The 22,458-nt window shown below is 38.6% G+C and overlaps 1 protein-coding gene and 1 long non-coding RNA gene across 2 annotated transcripts in view; both read left to right on the forward strand.

The window, feature by feature from the left end:
- Positions 1-22,458, forward strand: part of HS6ST3 (heparan sulfate 6-O-sulfotransferase 3) — an 807,361-nt gene that overhangs the window by 75,038 nt on the left and 709,865 nt on the right. The gene's annotated exons all lie outside the window — the stretch shown is intronic.
- Positions 20,326-22,458, forward strand: part of LOC134732637 (uncharacterized) — a 242,452-nt gene continuing 240,319 nt past the window's right edge. The window contains exons 1-2 of the long non-coding RNA XR_010115980.1: positions 20,326-21,460; positions 21,877-22,043. This is a non-coding gene — a long non-coding RNA (uncharacterized lncRNA). The remainder of the gene's footprint in view (positions 21,461-21,876; positions 22,044-22,458) is intronic.

Below are 22,458 nucleotides of genomic sequence, written 5' to 3' on the forward strand. Positions count from 1 at the left end.
TTTGATTTGTCAGTGCCAAATCCAGAAAGGATGTGTTGCTGGTTAAGACTGCTGGTTATTCTGTGGTAGCAAGTGATCCTAAAATCTTAGTGGCTTACAACTGTGGAGATGTAGTAGCTCTTGCTCCTGCTACATGTGTGCAAATGGGTCAGCTGTAGCTGTGCTTCTGTTGTCATCACTTGTGAACCTAGGTGGATGGGTCATGTCTGGGAAAGAGACCTGTCGTAGTGGGAAAAGAGACCAAGCAAACCAGAGGCTAGGTCCCAGAGCTCGCACCTGGCCTGGAAGAGACATATCCCTTCTGCTCACTTTTCATTTATCAGAGCAAGTATGTAGCCAAACCTGTGTCAGTGGGGTGAGGAATACGGTCCTCCCTTAGGAAGGGGTGGTGAATATTGAAAGAACTAAGTTATGGCAGGGTACGGTGTTTTGGCAGGGTACAACAAAAATTGCATAAGATAAAGTTAAACAAGCAAGGAAGGCTTTATTTAAGGCTGTTGCCCTAGGGGAGGGAGACCAGAACACAGTCTGAACTCAACTCTGCTGAAACAAAGGATGGGAGGGTGGAAGAGGTTATTTATTTATTTATTTATTTTTGAGACAGTCTCACTCTGTTGCCCAGGCTGGAGTGCAGTGGTACGATCATAGCTCACTGTGGCCTTGAACTTTTGGGCTCAAGCAGGCCTCCTGTGTCAGCCTCCTGAATATCTGGGGCTACAGGCACATGCCACAGAGAGTTTTTAAGAGCTGGAATGGGGTTGGGATGGAGGTTGGTGTGCTAATTGATCTTATCCAAAGGAAAAGTAAACTTTCTCATACTGCTCTGACCCCTTGGTTCCTACTCTAGCCCATCAGCTCACTGATACAGCCTAACCGATTCCTGAGTGTTCAGCTACCAAAACCACATGGAGAACATCCTCTCTCCTTTAAGCTCTTTGCATGGAATGGGGATGAGTGGATGGAGTGTGGCTCTTGAAACCTCTCAGGTCTATTGATTAGGAATTTAATATAGTCTACTTAATATAGACTATATTAAATTCCTAATATAGTCTAGATTTTATAACTTTGTTCTTTTTTGCTTTTCTTTTCCTTTTTTTCTTTTTTTTTTTTTTTTTTTTGTATTTTTTTGTAGAGATGGGGTTTTGCTATGTTGACCAGGCTGGTCTCAAACTCCCAACCTCAAGTGATCAGCCCACCTTGGACTCCCAAAGTGCTGGGATTATAGGTGTGAGCCACTGTACCCTGCCATAACTTAGTTCTTTCAAAGGAGAGGCAAGGGGACTGATATGGTTTGGCTGTGTCCCCACCCAAATCTCACTGTGAATCCTAGTTCCCATAATCCCCATGTGTTATAGCAGGGACCAGTGGGAGGTAATTGGATCATGGGGGTGGTTTCCTCTATGCTGTTCTCATGATAATGAGTGAGTTCTCACTAAATCTGATCGTTTTTTAAAGGGGCTTTTACCCCTTTTGCTCAGTACTTCTCCTTGCTGCTGCCATGTGAAGAAGGACATGTTTGCTTCCCTTTCCACATGATTATAAGTTTCCTGAGGCCTCGCCAGTCATGCTGAACTGTGAGTCAATTAAACCTCTTTCCTTTATAAATTACCCAGTCTTGGGTATGTCTTTATTAGCAGCGTGAGAACAGACTAATAATACAGGGGCAGTCTTTGAAGTTGCAAAGACTAGCAGTCAGATCCCTGACACTTACCTCTCTTACTTCCAGTTTTCCAAACAGAAAAGTGGAGATTTTCATGCATATCTTACAGGGATGTTGGGATAATTTATCATAATGTTTGTAGATACACATTGCTGGCACATAGTAAGCATGTATAAGTGGTAGCCATTATTAAGAAAGAGATATCTTTAACTCATCTTTTTTTCCCCTCTGCCAGAGTTATTTCTCCACAGCAATCATAATTCCAGTGTTTGTTCTGGAAGAAGCACACACATCTATTTTTGAATTAGCTTCTGGGGGCTGCAAAGTGCCATGTGTTCTTGGTTTATCTTTCCTCAACGCCCAGGAATCTCCCATGCAACTCATCTGCTCTAAGTCAAACAGGGCTGCAAGAGGTCGGATCACGTGCAGAACAGATTGGAGCATTATCTATCAGGCTGCTGGGTCATTTACTAAGCCGTGGTGCTTTGCAAATATGAAGCATCTTGAGGAAAGGTTTATTAGACAATCTTTACTGTGTCCTCACACTAATGCCGCATTAATCATGCTGAATCGTGCAAGTACTCAAGTGTTTCATGAATAGGTGATTAATTAAGATGTTATATGCAAGTGTCATACAGCATATGAGAATTTTTATGGAAATCATTAACATTTCTATGAAGATTTCTCCTTGAGCTTATTTATAAATATATGCCTAAAGATGTGGTATCTCTGATATATAAATAAACTCTGTATATATGTGTGTAAAGTGCTGGATGATGATTAAGATTTTTGTGCTGTGGGCTTAGATTATAAAGCTGGAAGCTAATACTGAAAATTTTTCCAAGTGTCATTAAAACTTAACACCATTTTTTTCAGTTTCAAAGAATAACTGACAAAATTGAACAAATCAGGAAGTTTTATTGGCAGTAATATTGTGTTTCTTAAACTCTAGTTGCCTTGGTTACTCTTGGAATATTAAAATAATCTGGGCCTCTAGACCGTGAAAACTAGTCTTTATTTATTTTGGGCCCATGATGGTGCTAATTAACCACTCTCTAGGGCATGCATGGAGGAAATGTATGTGCTGTCTAGAAAGAGGGATGGCTATGGAGCCAGCAGTTTGGGTTTCTGAGCTCCCCGGGAGAATCATTATCTTTAAGACACGCAAGTCCTTTCCTGAATGTTTCTGGTACACAAAGGCACATCACTGACCAGTTGTTTAAAATTACTATTTTACTTTTGTTTTATATAGGTTGCCTATACTCCCTTAGAGTAACTTCCAAGATAAAATTACTATTTTAGGTCAGGTGCAGTGGCTCACGCCTATAATCCTAGCACTTTGGGTGGCCGGAGCGGGAGGATCCTTTCAGCCTAGGAGTTCAAAAGCATCCTGAGCAACACAGGGAGACCTTGTCTCTACAAAAAATTAAAAAATTAGCCAGGAGGTGGTGTGCACCTGTAGTCCCAGCTACTCAGGAGGCTAAGGCAGGAGGATTGCTAGACCCCAGGTAGAGACTGTAGTGAGCTGGGATCATACCACTGCCCTCCAGCCTGAGTGACAGAGTGAGACCAAAAAAAAAAAAAAAAAAATTACTATTTTAGAATAGAGAGCAGAGAGCACCTATTGATTCTAATACATGTCTGTTATTTTTACTTTTTAATTTTTTATGATAGATTCGGGGTACATGTGCAGATTTGGTACATAGATATGTTGGGTAATGGTGAGGTTTGGGCTTCTACTGCACCCATCACCCAAATAGTGAACATTATACCAAACAGATAATTTTTCAACCCTCACCCCTTCTGACCCTCCCATTTTTGTCTTTTCCTAGTTAGAAGATTATTATTATTAGCTGACCTGATTATTGCTCTCCACCCAATCCCCTTTCTCAGAGATAACCAGTGCTGAAAGAGGCATGGTCATGGGGTACTTCTGAAAAGGTGGTGGTTCTCTCATGATTATTTCTGGCCTGCTGTTGTACCTAGCACTGCGAAGGGCTGCAACCTTATCCTAGAATCAGCACATCAGAGTTGAAATGAAACTGAAGATTTTGCTGAGCTCAGCCTGCCTTTTACAGATTAGGTGACTGAGGGTCAGAGAAATGGGATTTTGACTGGGAGTTTCTCATGTCCAGTGTGGCATTTTTTTTCTCATTCTGGATTAGAGTGAGGAAAATACCACCTTTTCCATGTAAACCAGAGTCCCTTATTTAAATAACACTGCTATAGGAAAGTGGTTTGGTAGCATTGGAATATTAGAAGTTGTCTTGATAGAGTTACAAGGCATAGAATCCCAGAGTTGTTTGGAATCACAGAGTGGAAAGGATCCCTGAGCAAGTGTATAACCCATCACGCTGCCTTCAGGCTCCAGCAGGACTGTTTTTAATACTGTGCATGCTTGCTGCTGATGTCTTTGCAACCATGAGCCCTCAAAGGTGTGGGGAGCCAGGCACCTGTAGTCTCAGCTACTCAGAGGGCTGAGGTGGGAGGATCGCATGAGCCCAGGAGTTCTGGGCTGTAGTGTGCTATGCCAATTGGGTGTCCACACTAAGTTTAGCATCAATAGGATGACCTCCTGGGAGTGAGGACCACCAGGTTGCCTAAGAAGGGTTGACATGGCCTGGGGCCAGGTGGAGCTGATCAAAACTCGTGTGCTGATCAGTAGTAGGATATGCCTGTGAATAGCCACTGCACTCCAGCCTGGACAACATAGCAAGACCCTGTGTCTTAACAAACAAACAAAAATAAGATAAAAATTTTTAAACAGCGAGGGGCTACAGATGTGAGGAGAGCATGGCTCAGAAGCAAGGGTATTTGTCTAAATCAGTCTATTTTGTTTATTTACCATATTAACCAACCCAGTTAGAATTATTGCCTGTTATATTGTTGAAGGATGGGAAGAAGAATCAGAACTTGCTTATGATAAAAATAAGCCACCTGATTTGTATTTTGAAGGGCTCCCATTTGTGTTGTTTCATGACCATCACATAATCCACACTGATAATATAAGTGTTTAATTGACTAGCAGTTAATTAATACAATCAAGAATAAACAACACAAGAGGGGAAGAGGGATAAATGACACCGGGTGCTGTATCCTTCCCATCAGCCACTTATATTCAATCTGCACCACCAGGTGGGGAAGGTATTGTTAGCATCTTACAGATAAGGACACCAGGAACCAGGAAAGTTTGATGTTGTTCTTAAGGTGACGCAGTTAATGAGTGGTCATGCTAGGATTTGAATCTGGGCTGCTGCCGCCAGTGGAAGAGAAAACTTTAAATAGAGAATAGCAACTTGATGTCAGAGAGTAGCACAGCCTACTTACATTCTCTTCCTCTTGCCTAAAAATAAGTCATTTCATGTGATCCTGTTAGTGAGCTCTTCCTGCAGGGGCAACGGGGCAGCCAAGCAATTTTCTAAAGTCTGCAGGTCTCTAGAAGTTTAAAAATGGTGGGAGAGAGGGTTTTTTTTTTTTTCAAAAGCTAACACCTGGAGAAAAGCTGATGAGTAAGGAAAATCTTAGGACTCAGATTGCTAAAGACCTCACTGGAACTGTCATGGGGAGCTCATTGCTACAGAGGAGGAAAATGGAGATGAGAAAACAGTGAACCCATTTAACTGCGTTACTGATAGGCACAGGAAGTGGTAGAAATGCTATTATGTTCTGGAAGCTCAAAAACCAAAATGAAAAATTGGACAATTGATAGCAAGTGAGGCCTTGATGTGGCACAGAAATGTGGTGTAGGAAACTGTATTGAATTTCTGGAAGTAGGAATGCCAGATCAAGGGGTTTATATTATTTAAAACACAGGCGCGCGCGCGCACACACACACACACCAATTAGATTGTACTGAAATTATTTTAAAAATGTTTGGGAAAGAGTTAATCTCAGGTCATGCTGATAAGTGGGACTTTATCCACATATAGATTAGTTAGATACCTTTTTATGAAGAAATGTTGAAGCTATATTTTTGGTGAAGACCACAAAATCCCATAATTTTAGAATCAGCTATGATAGGAAATGCTCAGATGTTAAATTAAAAGGTGAATATTATTTTAAAAATATGAAACCTTAGAGATAATGGTTGAGAACAAAGTACCCATGAACATGAAATCCTGAATTTCCATGCATTTATCTTTGACCATCTCCTTCCGCCTTCCTTGACCCTTTCTCACCCCTCATCCTTGCATCTGTCCTGCCTGAGTGGTTTCGCAAGTCAAAATGTCTTTTCTTTCTTTAGCGACAGGGAAGCATGGCCCAGCTGCAGGGCTGTCCTCATGGAATGGAATTGCTCCCAGAGTTTTCTTTGCAGAATTCTTTGATTTGGTGTCCAGGACGCTTGCTCAGGCCTCTCGGGTTATCAGGATATATTTTCTTTGACAATATTCTTCTCCCAGTGTGACCCAGCCAATCTCACACTATATTAGAACTTTGTAGCAAATTATAAGTTTTGTTTTCTGGCCTCGACATGCAATATTGTGGTTTTTCTGTAACTCCTGTGGCAGAGAGTCTCAGAATTCATCAGTTCATGGAGCCCTGAGTTTCTCAGTAATTCATTTCAACAAATAAATTTAATTGTTCTGCTTATTAAGTAGTTAGGTTCAAAGAACTTAATGAGTAGCTACGTCCTAGCCATTATAGCCATTTGAGAAATTAATAGACATAGATTGAAAGAAAAAAATTTATATCTTATAAATAACTACAATTACTTATTAAGGGAATATGGTTTCTTGTTGAGTCCTGCACAACTTCACAAACCTCATATTCTAATAATTATGGCTGTTTGAGAAATTAATAGGCATAGATTTAAAGAAAAAATATATTTAATTCATAAATAACTACAATTACTTATTAAGGGAATATGGTTCCTTGCTGAGCCCTGCACAACTTCACAAACCTCATGTTCTAATAATTATGGCTGTTTGAGAAATTAATAGACATAGATTGAAAAAAATATTTTTATTTAATTCATAAATAACTACAATTACTCAGTAATGAAATATGTGTACTTGTTGAGTCCTGCACAACCTCACAAACTTTGAAATCATATTGGATGCCATCAACCTCATTTTTCATTCCACAGTGATCTTCATGTGGATACTTGCCTTTTATCACTTCAACTGCCAAAACCCAGCTTTGCAAGGCAATGACATCATCAAAGGGTATATCGTGCAGTCCAATGTTGAAACCATGAACCATCTTGAGGTAGTAACTTTTGCAGTGTCTGTCAGATGGGGCTCTGCTTTCTTCAGAAATTAAAAAGCCCTGTGAGTTCACCATAGTGGCCTAAAGTGCACAGTTTGAGAATCACTAATGAATCCACTTAGCATTGGGTCCACTTATTACTTTCCTGTTACTTACTCTCAACAGATATACTGTCTTGATTTTATAACAAACATTTGCTATTTCTTTGTACTAGGAACATAGTAACACTATCAGTGTTTATAAATTATTATTTATAATTGCTATTATAAGTATTTTCTAAACTTCCCTAAAACAGTCACTGTAGAATTCAGTCCACAAGTGGCTCAGGTGCATCTTATTTCTAGTATTAGAGAAGATCTGATACAGTTAGGGATGAAAAGGAGAAAGCAGAAGAACATGACAAATTCGTCATCTTAATCTCTAAAGGTGTTGCTTACATTGTCTTTTAATAAGCAAAAAGTGAAAAGTATTAATGTAATAGACATAGAAAAATAATAGTACTTATGTCTCACTAGGTGCCTGCTTTTTGCCAAAGTGCCAAGAATTTTACGTGTTATCTCATTTAAATCCTATCAGCGGTACTCTTCATTCAAGCATGCATTCAATAAAATGGATTGAGCAGCTGCTATGTGCCAAGTTTTGTTTTAAGGGCTGCAGATAAAGATGTGAACAAAGTAGGTAGAACCCCATTCTCAAGAAACTTACAATCTAGTGTTGGAGATAGGCAACAAACAAAGAAAAGAATAGATATACAGAGTCATTGCTGATAGATATATGTGCTGTGATGAAGAAAATAAATCAGATAAAAGAGAAAGAGAATGATAAATATGTCATTTTAGATAGTCAGGGATGTATCTCGGTAAACTAGGTGTTATTATCCTCATTTTACAGAAGAAGAAACTGAGTCTCCCAGAGATTAAGTGACTTGTTCATGATAGCACCATTAGCAAAGATCCTTCCTAGGATTCAGGTTGCCCTAATCAAGGAATTGGTGCTACTCAAAAGTCTTGAATGAATTCAAGGATAAAATTTATTAACATATTTTTCTAAGTGTGTGAATTGATATGTCATTGTGTCTAAGTGTTGAGAATTTCTACCATTAACTCCCATCTATAAAGAGCCTGAGAGCTACAGAAAGATCAGTCTCATTTACATACTTACCAGGGAGATAAAACCTATTATGAGAGAGGTGGAATCATCGAATACTCAAGCAAACATTGCCTAGTGTAATGGAGTGAAATCATTTCTCTGAGGACAAACAAGACTTGCCTGCTGTAGACTTCTTTGAAGAGGCAGAGTCACAGGTTGTAAAAAAAAAAAAAAAAAAAAAAAAAATGGAGTCCAGAGGACAGTAACATTTACTTAGTTCAAGAAAGAGAGATCATTTTCATTTTAATTGGCGCCTAGTAAATAAGAAAAAAAATCAATTGAGGATTGCATTCCAAATTAAGCACCTTAATTTCTCTTTGTGTGTGTGTGTGTGTGTGTGTGTGGATAGTAATGTATTTGTATTATTATTATAGTTAGTTACATGACAAAGAGAGCAAGAGAGTGATGGACAGAAGGAGGCTGAGTTAGCTCCAAGGGACATGTGTAATCTGTAGGTAAACCATACTTGTCACACTGTGTTTTGGACATCAAAGTAAATTATCACCTGTTAATACTACTTTTGGAAGGCTTTTAACAGATAGGAACAGTTGTCAGTTCCTTGGTGCTCTGGGAAACAGGTTATAAGTGAGAGCATATAAATACCAGCTAATCATCATTTTATTCATTCTTATTTTTTTTTTTTTTTTGAGATGGAGTCTTGCTCTGTCACCCAGGCTGGAGTGCAGTGGCGTGATCTCGGCTCACTGCAAGCTCCGCCTCCTGGGTTCACGCCATTCTCCTGCCTCAGCCTCTCCGAGTAGCTGGGACTACAGGCGCCCGCCACCATGCCCGGCTAACTTTTTGTATTTTTAGTAGAGACGGGGTTTCACCGTGGTCTCGATCTCCTGACCTCGTGATCCGCCTGCTTCGGCCTCCCAAAGTGCTGGGATTACAAGCGTGAGCCACCATGCCCGGCCTTCATTCTCATATTTTATTTCCAATGCAACTATTATGAAAAAATTCTAAGCATACAGAATGGCATTACATAAAGACTATACAGCTTCCCAACCCCAGCTCCACTCCTCAGAGGCAATCATTTCCAGATTTTTCTGCCTATATATTTATAATATTCTATATAATGCGTTATATGTTTATCCCCTGATTTTTCAGCTTTAGATAATATCTCTTGAATCCCAATCATGGAAGAGGAATTTATCTCACACATCTTTCCCTCTTCCCTCCAAAATTTTTAGATACTTAATTAATTTATTTATTGAGTTGGGGTCTTATTGTGTCACCCAGGCTGGCTTTAAACTCCTGGGCCCAAGCAATTCTCCCACTTCAACCTCCCAAGTACTTGGCATTTCAGGTACATGCCACCATGCCTGGTATAGTAGATATATTATTTTTGGATCTTTGGTTGGGGTTCCTAACTTCAAATGTATACCTATATATGACTTTCTCTCTCCCCATTTTTTGTTCAGTTACTCAAATTATCAGGATTTGTATAAATTATTTTCTAAACTATATTTAAATGCTTAAAAACTGAAAACCAATAAGGAACACTTACAATATTATGATCAAATAAATATTATTTACTGTAGAATCCAGTGTATGATTGGACCTTCAGAGAATATAGTCTTACAGAACGGATCTCTTGCTTCTTAATTATAGTCAAAAGATATTTCTCTCTCTCTTGAAAAAAAAATTTAAGCCTTGGCTTTTGGGTACAACTTTCTGTTTTTCCTGGTGTTTCTAATAGTGTTGCTTTAGGTTTATAGACACAATGAAGATAAGCATTCTTTACCATACCATTAAATCTTCCAGTTTAAAAAATTATGGCTTTTATTAAGTGAAATGTAGAAATGTATTCTTGGATTTATTATTTTTGGGTTTGCATGCCTGTCATTCTAGAATTTTTTCGTGACTGCTGAATTAGTCTTACCATTTCTTGGATCCCCTATACTCCCTTTTTTTTGAAATCCTTTATGTAATTTTCTTATAAGATACATGCCATTGTTCTCACATTTGTGTAAATGTCTTTATTTTGCCCTCTCATTTAATATTTGATTTGAAATGAAAGTTCGGGTGAGTGGAAATGCAGAGGCTTGAACTGATTTTCCCGGGAGCATGTGCACTTTCCCATCGTCTGATGTTGTTCGTGAGCAGTCTGATACCTAGCTCCTTTCCTTTTGTAAGAGTTTTTTTTTCCTTTGAAGATTTTAAAATATTCTCTTTGTCTTTGATATGTGAAGTTTCACAAGGCTGGGTCAGGTTGGATTTCTGTTTGACACTTGCTTGTTCCTTTCAGTTCAATATCATCAGCTCTGGGAAGTGATTTTTTTTTTTTTTTAAAATTTCTGCCTTTTTTTTTGTTCATTTTTTCCTGAAATTCTTATTAGATAGTTGCAGGATCTGAATGGATCCTCCAGACCTATGAACTTTTCTCACATACTTTTAACCTTTTTGTGTATTATTTTATGTTTTGTGTAATTACTTCAATTTAATCTTCTAGCCTTTCTAGTGAATTTGGCTAAAAAAGAAATCTAATTTCCCCTCTTGTTTTCTTACTTCTCACATCTTCAAAGCGGTTTATTCTTGTTTTATGGATGCAGTATCCTCTTGATTCTCTCTGAGGATACGAATTAGGTTTTAAAATTATTATTTCTTTTTTTTTTTTTTTGAGACGGAGTCTTGCTCTGTTGCCCAGGCCGGTGTGCAGTGGTGCAATCTCAGCTCACTGCAGCCTCTGCCTTTTGGGTTCAACCGATTCTCAGCCTCCCAAGTATCTGGGACTACAGTTGTGCACCACCATGCCTGGCTAATTTTTTGTATTTTTAGTAGAGATGGGGTTTTACCACGTTGACCAGGTTGGTCTTGAACTCCTGACCTCAGGCGATCCACCTGCCTCTGCCTCTCAAGGTGCTGGGATTACAGGAGTGAGTCACCATTCCTGGCCAAATATGTTTAAATCTGTGATTTTATAATAAAACAAATAACTTTGCTCAACCAAAAAGAAAACCAAAAACAAACAACCTTTCTTCACACAACTCATGAATTACCTCTGTAAGATACAACAGTCATTTTTTGAAAGTTGTTTAATAAAGGAAAAGAACTGAGGTGTGTCATGCCTTTCTTATATAAACAGTACCTAAGGATAATCAAATATTTGATGAGAGGAAGTTTATAGAAGTATTCTAGATAATAAATGGAGGAATGATAGAATAAGAATATAATTCTGATGGAACCCTAATGAATACCTTGTTCTAGGCAGTGATTATCAATGGTTGCTAACTTTGGAAAAAGAAGGAAAACCAGACCTTAGGTACTTTGTAAGAGAAGTACACACACCATCCTTGAAGTGGTCTTGCCAAAAAAAAAAAAAAATTGAACCCAAATCAGGTCATGCTTCCAACAAACCTGTCCACATACAAGAAATATGGACAATAGTGGAATGTATTGTGACATCATGAGGTGGCAATCCACAAAATCCAAACTTTGAGAAACTCTATGGGACAAATGGTTTTCTTGAACAAACTTAAATTGCAGGGAAGCAAAAAGAGATGGAAAGAAGCAATTGCAACAATGCAAAAATTGACAAGTGGGATCTAATTACACTTAAGAGCTTTTGCACAGCAAAAGAAACTGTCGACAGCATAAACAGACCACCTACAGAATGGGAGGAAATATTTGCAAACTATCCATCTGACAAAGGTCTAATATCCAGCATCTATAAAGAACTTAAACAAATTTACAAGAAAAAAACAGACAACCCTATTAAAAAGTGGGCAAAGACATGAGCAGACACTTCTCAAAAGAAGACATACATGCGGCCAACTAGCATATGAAAAAAGCTCAATATCACTGATCATTAGAGAAATGCAAATCAAAACCACAATGAGATACCATCTGATGCCAGTCAGAATGGCTATTATTAAAAAGTCGAAAAACAACAGATGCTGGTGAGGTTTTGGAGAAAAGAGGAATGCTTTTACAATGTTGGTGGGAGTGTAAATTAGTTCAACCATTGTGGAAAGCAGTATGGCGATTCCTCAAAGAGCCAAAAGCAGAACTGCCATTTAACCCAGCAGTCCCATTACTGGGTATATACTCAGATTAATATAAATCATTCTACCATAAAGACACATGCACATGAATGTTCATCACAGCACTATTCACAATAGCAAAGACATGGAATCCACCTAAATGCCCATCAATGACAGATTGGATAAGGAAAATGTGGTACATATTCACAATGTAATATTATGCCACCATAATAAAGAATAAGATCATGTCCTTTGAGGGAACATGGATGAAGCTAGAGGCCATTATCCTTAGCAAACTAATGCAGGAACAGAAAACCAAATACTGCATATTCTTATCTAAATGATAAGAACTAAATGATAAGCTAAATAATAAGAATAATATGAACCCAAAGAGGGAAACAACAGATATGGGGGTCTTGTTGAGTGGTGAGTGTGGGAGGAGGGAGAGGATCAGAGAATATAACTGCTGGGTACTGGGCTTAATACCTGGGTGATGGAATATTAATAACATGTGCAACAAACCCGCATGACACATACCTACCCCCGAACCTAAAATAAAAGTTAAAAATAAATAAGTAAAATTAAAAAAATAAAAAGATACAGAAAGGAAATCTGTAGAGTATAAGAAATCAAGAGACTTATCAACCAGTCATAATGTATGCTCCTTGCTTTGGAACCCAATTCAAATAAACAATTGTGGTTTTAAAATGATCATTTATAGGACAATTCAACACTGAGTGATGATGTCAAGGAATTTTTGATTTGGGGAGGGCTGTGATTTAGGTATTGTGGTTATCATTGTAAAGGGGAGGCCTTATCTTTTAGAGATGTATAACTATATGTTTACTGATGGAGTGTTTTGGTGTCTGGGAATTTCTAAACAATTATGTGGGTTGAGGAAATAAGTTGAGGTGGATAGGGCACAAGATTGGCCACGAATTAATACTTTTGAGGCTGAATATTGGATACATGGGAGTATATTATATTATCATTTTGAACCTTTTATATGTTTGGAATATTTTTATAAGTACAAAATAATAAAGAATAAACTAGTTTGGGTCAAAATTGGGTAGCAAGAATGGATTTCTTTGGCGATTCAGTGGGTCTTCTTCTCTGTGATGAGGGCTGACTTTGGGCTCCATGTTGATTGGTGGGGACTTTAAACTGGCCAACTTCACGTGAGGGTGTTTGAGGTATGCCCTGCTTTTTTCAAATGCCAAAAGAAGGACGGCTTCACTTTGGGGGGACCAACTTCTACCCTGGAACTATACACTGCGTTGGTAAATTCTTTGCAGTGTAGATCTCATGCTTCCTCTTGGGGCAAATGTCTTGGTTGTCTCTCTAGCTGTGAGGGTGAGAAGTGTTCTTAAAAAAGCCTTTCTGTAAGTTAGCCTGATTACCATTCTGCAGCACACTGGGGATACTTTCTACCTGAGTGCAGTGGCACGATCTTGGCTCCCTGCAACCTCTGCCTCCCAGGTTCGAGCGATTCTCCTGCCTCAGCCTCCCGAGTAGCTGGGACTACAGCTGGGCATGCACCACCACACCCGGCTAACTTTTGTGTTTTTTGATAGAGATGGGGTTTTGCCGTGTTGGCCAGGCTGGTCTCAAACTCCTGACCTCAAGTGATCCACCTGCCTCGGTCTCCCAAAGTGTTGGGATTACAGGCGTGACCCACTGCACCCAGCCTGTGTTTCCTGCTTTTAGGATGCAATTGTGTTATTTCCCAACTATGTGGACACACACACACACACACACACACACACGCCAACCAATTAAACTCATGTGCATTAGTCAAGGGCTCTAAAACAGATGACCAAATGCCTAAAGCTACACTTCTGCTCTCTGAGCCTGTAGCTCGATCCCTTCCTCCATATTAGCCAGCTTTTCCTACCAGGAAGAGAATGAAAATTATGTCTGTCTTTCTTCTCTGATCCTAGGAATTATTGTTAGAAATCTTCCACCTCAGTTCCAAGTTTTTGTTGTTCTTGTTGCTTTCGAAAAGAAAAAAAGCTTTTATTCATAAAACTTTAGAGATTTTTGCTAGAAAGACAGCAAAAGAAATAAGGAAGGGCTAATAAATATTTATTAAACTTTTCAGCTGTTTTTAATGATATCAAAAGAATCTTGCAAACAGTGAGATTAATTGTTTAATAGAAAATATTTGACATCAAAACAGTAAGAATGATTGAGTACTTGTATGTACCTGGCACTGAGGTAAGTGTTGTATATGGAATAACTTATTTAGTTCTCACAACAATTCTATGAGGCAGGTACCTTTGCTATTTCTATTTTACAGCAGATTAAGACTCTGGGGCTTAAGGCCATTAAATAAGTTGTTCATAGCTACCAAGTGGTGAGTCTGAGATTTGAACCAAAGACAATTGTATTAAAGTAACAAACATAATCCATCCATCCTTTCCTTCCTCCCCTCCTTCCTTCTCCTTTTTTTCTTTATTAATGTGGATAACTTATAAAGAGGCATAGGGAATAAGAATGTATGACTACATTGGTATGGAGCTATGGAGAGTTAATTTACCACAACATACTTAATTTTTATAAAATAACATTCTGCTTAAGGTAATAATATTAATGTTCTATTATCACATGCATTGGTTATTTAGTGAACAGTAGTGGCTAATTTAAGTTGTTAAATTTTACTCTATGTAGTAGAGAAATACTTTATCTTATTACATAAGTTACTCAATATAATCGAATTCAGCAATTTTATCTTCTAGGATATTTGGTACTGGATTATAAAAATTATTCTTACTCAAAATTTCATGGTATATTTCAGACCTTTTTTTTCCCCCAAACTTTCAACTGTGAGAAACTTCAGAGGCACATTTCCTCAAAAAAGGAGCAATGGGTCTTCAAATGCATACACATTGATATTTCCTACTGCGAGTCATTTACATTGACATGTTTTAGCTATTGCATTGTGCTCTTAAAATGTCAAATGCAATTATCGTAGTTAGCAATGACTGGAAAAACTTTCCTCTGAATACTTTCCTGAGGAAAGGAGAGGTTGTTTTCTGCCTCGTTTGAGCTCAGTGGCCAGCAGTTTCATGGGTCTCTAGCTGTGCTGCAGGCCTCTCAGGGCCCTGGCCTGGTGGAGTTGCAGATGCTCTGCTTTTCAGAGCTCTTGCTGGGGTCTCTGTCTTAGAGGTGCACAGGAGGCACATTCAACTTGGAAGGCTGATCCTAGGATGGAGGATGCTTGCTGCCATTTCAGAACTCTGTGACTGCCCAACATGCTCCTAAAACAGAATCCACCTTCGTGAGATCTTTTAGATTGAGTGTATTTGGGAGTTGGCTAGAACCCCCGCCCTTCAAAGCTGTTTCTCTAAACTAAAAAGAGCCTTTTAATTTATATCCACACCTCTGTCCTGGTTTGTTGCAATTTATCTTTTTTTTCTCCCTGCCACTGCAGGATATTGTAGAATATTTGCTTGATGATTTTTACCCAGTAGTTAGCTTTACTTAATAATACCTTAGAGGTTTAGTAATTTCTGGCTTTAAAAGCCTATGCACCTACCCTGTTTTGTTTTATCTGCTCCGTAAATTAGAAGAAGAAATTTGTCTGATGAGAAATGACAGCCTTGAAAAAGTTCAGGGACTCATGAAATGACATAACTAGTTGGCAAAGGAATCAGAACATCAGAGTTCGTGACTATTGGTCCACGCCTCTTGAGACTAGACCATGCTGTTCATATAAAACATTCCCAAAATAGCACTTTCTGTAAAGTCCTCTCTTACATTAATTTGAGTTTCTGAGACTTTGCCATATTGTCAACCCTTGACTTTTGCTAAAATAATATTGAACCCTGCAATTCATTTTGACTTCTGGGGCACAGTGATTCCAGCAGTTGCTAAAAGTATGCTGGGCCATAAAGGCGATGTCTTAATGATTTAAGACAAGAATCTTTTATTCCTAAAATAACTCTGCTCACTAATGTGATCAGGGAGCCCAATTTCAGTTTGACAGAGGTTTCAAAATAGAACTTCATGAGGGAAAACTGCAATTAGATATTCATGGGTAATATTCTTAAGTTTGTGAAGTTAGAATGTTAATGAAGAGGAATATTGATTTTATTTGTTTAATTATACTACATTTGATGTTGTATCTGCTGCAGATTAAAAATAACTCTATATTGTCGTTACCTTACCTTTTCTTCTTGTTCAGTACCTGTTATGAATGAAGGCATAGAATTCTTTGCAATCGGCAGCAGACATAGCATCAAATGTAATATACCTATTGTGAATAAGCAAATAAAATATTTAACAAAATTCCTTGTACTAATACTTAGTTGTAAAATAATGTCCTGGTCTCACCTTCTTATTTCTGAAGCCTCTCTTCTGAACTAAAGACCTCCGTGAGATTAGGAATCAAGTGAAATCAAATGTCAGAAAAATAGCCTAGTCACTCACATCTAAATTGTTAGCTTTCTTTTCAAAGTCTTCTGCAATTTCTTTCTTTGTCCAAGTATTTGGAGATTAAGGATTTCCATTTTGTGGAGGACAGCTGTTGTCAGTAGCCTCCTCCTGGGTGAATTAAAGAAGTGATAGAAATTGTTTGAGAGCTGATTCTAGATGGCAGTAGAAACTAACATGGGACATGGCCCTGTTGTTTTTCTGTTACCAAATGTTGTGGATAATAACAATCATTTTGATAACCTCCATTTTCTTGGAAAAATGACTGAATTGAAAATATAAGCTTGGAAATTACAGAGTGCTATGTTAAAGCTTTTTTTGGGGGGGAAATCTCTTGTAAAAGTTGATTTTTCTTCTCCTTTACTGTTATCTAAGAGGTATACCTTCATGTTTGGTAAGAGAGGCTGAACTGAATTGAAACGTTGATTTCCACTAGGGTCCCACACCTGGAGAGACTTAGATGCTCGAGGTGGAAGAAAGTTTGGGATGATCTTCATTTTGTTCAGTGTGCCTTAGGGGAAATTGCTGTAGGCACCTGGAGATGTTTTCCAACTCTTCTTTCCGGTACTTAAGAGTTATAAATTATCCCCTATCCCCTTCTAATTATAAACCTATCATAAAACATTTACTCTTTCCCTTTCAATTTGAGGCCCAGATAGATGTTGTTGTGGGTTCCCTTACTCTGTCCATGGCCACATCATAAAAAATATCTCCTTCTAAAGGAAGTTCTTACCTGTGCTACAGTATGGGTGAACCTTGAGGACATTATGCTGAATGAAATAAGCCAGTTACAAAAAGACAGATACCGAATGATTCCACTTACATGAGGTACTGGAATAGTCAAATTCATGGAGACAGAAAATAGTGGTTTCTAGGACCCAGGGGAAGGGAGAATGGGGAGTTAGTGTTTAATGGGTAAGAAGTTTCAGTTTTGCAAGATGAAGAGAGTACTGGAGATACATGGTGGTGATGGATACATAACAATGCAAATGTAATTAATGACACTGAATTTTTTACACTTAGAAATGGTTAAGATGGGCCAGGCACGGTGGCTCACGCCTGTCATCCCAGCACTTTGGGAGGCTGTGGTGGGCGGATCATGAGGTCGAGAGATGGAGACCATCCTGACCAACATGGTAAAATCCCGTCTCTACTAAAAGTACAAAAATTAGCTGGACATGGTGGCGCATGCCTGTAGTCCCAGCTACTCAGGAGGCTGAGGTGGGAGAATCGCTTGAACCTGGCAGGGGGAGGTTGCAATGAGCAAAGATTGCACCACTGCCCTCCAGCCTGGCAACAGAGCGAGACTCTGTCTCAAAAAAAAAAAAAAAAAGAGAGAGACAGAGAAATAGTTAAGATGGCAAGATTTATCTATGTGTATTTTACCACAATTAAAAAAATGTTTTTAAGTCTTCTTTTGTCATGCTATCTGTTGTACTTGGATTTTTTTCCTCCCTAACTCAGTTATCTCACCTTTTCTAATTATTACTTACAAAACATTCAGCTACTCGAATGCAAATTTGTATCCTTTTCTCTCTTCCCACACATCCAATCCATCCCTGAGTCTTGGTGACTTTACCCCCAGAATGTATCTCTACTCCATCCATTGCTCTCAGTCTCTACCACAGTGGCCCCAGGCCATGCCCTTTCCCCTGCGGCAATCACCTGACTGTTCTTCAATCATGTCCTTTCTAGCTTTTCTCCTGGTTCTCTTTCTGCTTGAAATGTTCTTCCTCCATATTTCACTAGACGGGCCCCCTCATCTTTGAGGACTTCCTGTAAAAGTCCTGTCTCAAATAGGGCCTCTCTTACCCTCTGTTTTAACATTTCCTTCCTCCCTGCCCCCACCCCAGCCTCAGTTATTCTCAATATCAACCCCCATTTATATTCTATAGCACACTTACCACATTATGTCCTTTTCTTGTTTGATTGATTATTGATTTTCTTCTCCAGGGGAATACAAATTCTATGAGGGTAAGGATCTCATCATCTTCCTGCTATCCCCCCAGGGCCCTGGCACAAGGTAGTGAACATGGTAGATATTCAGTGAATTGACTGAAAATATATATCTATGTAACTTTTCTCATTTTCACAATTTACAAATAATTTCTCTAGGAGTCTTAGACATACTACAGAATTCATCATGACATTGTAAAAACATGGATCTGAAGAAATTGTGTATTTGTAGTTTGTTCCAAAGGTATTTAAAATATATGATCATAATAACTCATAATAAAAATGAGAAATTGTGCTGTAAAAGAAGCAATCTAGAGTCAGCCATTTACCAATTTGGATTTTACAGAATGCTAAGTTTGTCCATCACGTAGCTGTATTGAGTTTTTCTGTGAAATTGAGGTAATAACACTTGTCCCATCTACTTTGGAGTAGTTATAAAGACTTTGTTTTTCTCCTTATTGTTTGCAGAGTGCTTTAACATTTATAAGATGCTTTCTTATTTATGCCTCATAGCAACCAAGTGAAGTAGGTATGACTGTCTGCCCTTGAAAGAAGAGAAACTTCATTTCCAACATCTAGTGAGTGGCAGGGTGAGGCCCCAGCCAAGGCCCATTGGCTGCACACTTGTTATTCTGTCTCCCGCACGATGCTGCCTCCTCACTGTGCCACAGCTGAGGGCAGAAACCATTTCAAACATTCTAAAGTGCTATGAAAACACACACTCTTATCATTGTGGTTTTTGATCAAGACGAGTTTTTACCTATAAAAGTTTAGTGCATTTTCTCCTGCTATTAATTGTCTAAATGCTTGGCTGATATACGAAAACACACAAACATATACATTCCACATCATTTTTTTCAGTGGCAATGGTTCAATTCCAAAATTTTATATTTTACTTGAATTTAGAGAGAGAGAAAATGAAAGTATTTGAAATACTTCAATGTTCGGAATTTCAGTCTGTGTTTGCTTGCCTTAGATGATCATGCGTTTGGTAATGGGAGGCCATTTACCGTAGGATATTTGTAATGGGAAACGTTTATTCACATGTACAGAGCCTACCTGCTCCTCCCAAATTGGGCTGAGGTGCTAAAAAAAAGTGGAGTAGGTCTAAATAAGGTTATATACTGTATGTTTATGTGTATGCATGGATCTAAGAGCGTATGTATGTGTGGATATAAACATATATATATGCATGCATTTGTATGTATAAATACAAATGCATGCATATATGTGTATATGCATGTATATATACATTATAAACATATATATAATTTTTTTTCCCTGAAAATGAGCAAGCTGGCTATTTTTCTTAAGGCATCCCCATTCGTATATGCATGAAAACAGATGAGGTCTTGCAAAGTGTCTTCCTTTTGTGAAAAATGAAAGAAGAAAGGAGAGATGGCTCAGAGCACAAAGAATGCATGCTCCCTCATCTGCAGTTCAGCCTGAGAAAGGTGGAGCTCTTGGAATTTCATCAGCATTTGCCTTACCAGGTCTCCTCTACTGGCAGGAATTCTGGAAGAGACTGCATATGACTGAATCTTTCTTTAATCTGCCTCTGGTATCCTTTCTCCTGCTGAGACTTATGGCACAAGTTTAAACTCTGACTTTACATTATTATGCACTCAGTGTTTGTTCTGTGGATGGGTCTTGAAAGTTTGATGTGATTCAAAGTAATGTGTGGATGCCTTTCCACTAAGGAGACCTTTGTGTCTGGGCGTAAAACACCCCAGGACTTAAAGCCTCATCTAAAGATATTTGAAAATCCAAGTAAATTGTATACATCAGGGTCACCATTTTCTATTATTTTTGACTCTGTGGGCAAATGTATAGAATGCTTCTCAGAGGGAGCCTATGACATTTTTCCCCTGAATGTTCCTTCACATATCCGTTTCTAATCAGACTCTCTGATGGATAAGTCTCTTTTGCTGTTCTTAGCTCTGTGTGTGAGTACTCATAACTCTCAGCGTGGGTTTTTCACCTTTATTCACAATGGGCTGATGGAGCATTTATTTTATTGTCCTTCAGGTGCCACCAGTGATGATGCTAGCCTCGAGGGCAGATGTGATTGAAGAGGCCACTCTATGATTAACAGTTTCTGCGATGTAATTTGCTATGAAAACTGTTTCTTGGTTTGTGGCTCAGGACTCTCTTAACTATGATCAGATCTGATTTACTGGGGGCCCAGGCTTTCATTTTCACAATCTGTCCAATACTGTTGCCACAAGTGAGGCATCCAAACACATGTCCTCTACTGTGGTGGTGGCGGGGCTACTTCTCAGCATTTTGCAGGTAGAAAGAACACTCTTTGAGTCTGGGCTTCAGTGTGCCTTTGTAAAACTTTTGGTACTTGTCTCCATTCTGTTCACTTTGCAGCAACTTTTGTGATATCATATATCTATCCCACATCTGGTTAAGAATATCTTTACGGCTGAGAATACCACTTCCAAGCTGATCAAATAATAAACAACAGATAGCTGCCATTTACTGAGGACTTGCTAGGTGCCATGCGTCCTACCTATGCCATTGTATTTATTTTGTTGCCCGGAAGGTAAGGCAATAGTCTCATTTTACAGATGAGGATATTGAGACTTAGGATATGAAGCAATTTGCCCCAGGTTTCCCAGTTAGTCAGTGGCAGAGCCAGTTCAGAGCTCAGGGCTCTATGACTCCAAAGCCCATATTTTACTTGATGTGACCGCAGTGCCCCGTGGCTTCATATTAGGTTATAGAATAGGTTCTGGCACTTGAATATTGGCCATAGACTGCTGGTGAAGTGTGACTCAGTGACTCTATGGCCAATTTTCAAGACTCTAAATGTATTATTTACGGCAGATCCTAAACATTCTGACATGTCATGGACTTGACACAAGGAACCACCCTTTGATTGGCCAGCCAATGCTGTGTTGGTGTTCCATTCTACCTGTCCTCCTGCTGACTTGGCTAGCAACTTCTTTATCTGTCCAGCAGCTGTCCGAGAACTTGCTACCCAAGTAGTAGAATTCAGTGATAACTTCTTTCTCTCCATTGATAATGAATGCCTTTAAATGAAACTCCTTAAGAGGAGGTTGGTGTCTATGTTGGTCCTCTTCTGGCACTTGTGAAATGTTAGCCATTCAAGTTCTAATCATGTCATTTGTAGAGTGGTGCTGGTTATATGCATAATTACCTAGGATATACTGGCATACAAAACGGATATATGTTTATTTTCTGGTGTGTTCCTCTTCCCCCTATGGCACCAGGTCATGGGGGTGTTGCCTCTGGCCCACATCCCTGGGGTGTCACTTAAATACTATCACAAGTGATGTTTACTATAAAGTACTGTGTTTCATTTAACAAACATGAGAGAACTTGGCATAGTATGATATCTAGGTGTATTGGCTATAGTTTAGTAAGTATGATGTTTATGGTGATTTTAAGATAAAGTTGAATATTAGTCTTAATTATAATTTATATGTAACATTGTTTTTGTTTCAAAATCAGGCTGGGCGTGGTGGCTCATGCCTGTAATCCCAGCACTTTGGTAGGCCAAAGCTGGAGAATCTCTTGAGGCCAGGAGTTCAAGATCAGCCTGAGCAACATAGTGAGACCCCCATCTCTACAAAAACAAACAAACAAACAAACAAAATTAGAGGAAACTTTCTAGAAAAGTAAGTAAAATCTTGATCAACTTAATCTTTTTGAGTCATTTTCCCCATCAGTAAAACAGAGATAATATATATGCTTCCTCACTTAGATATTTATTGTTAATGGAGGGGAATATATAGAAAGTGCCTTGGATGGTGCTTGGCATATGAGTCCTCAAAATGGCATTTCTCTTTTCTTATAAACTGGGAATCATTGCAAAGTAAATTTTAACCCATTTTCTTTGGATTTTGTTTTTCATTATAGTTATTAATGTGTAATTGTTATTATTATCAGATGATTGCATTGGGGATATTTATTGTCCATAATTAGAAGAGTTGGCTGAAAGATGTGAATATGAGTATCTAGGTTAATTGTATGCTGGTATACAAGCTTTTTCCCAATATACTATTTCATATTTAATTTTTGACAGAAATATTA

The sequence above is a fragment of the Symphalangus syndactylus genome, chromosome 15, assembly GCF_028878055.3.
Source record: "Symphalangus syndactylus isolate Jambi chromosome 15, NHGRI_mSymSyn1-v2.1_pri, whole genome shotgun sequence".
Lineage (NCBI taxonomy): Eukaryota > Metazoa > Chordata > Mammalia > Primates > Hylobatidae > Symphalangus > Symphalangus syndactylus.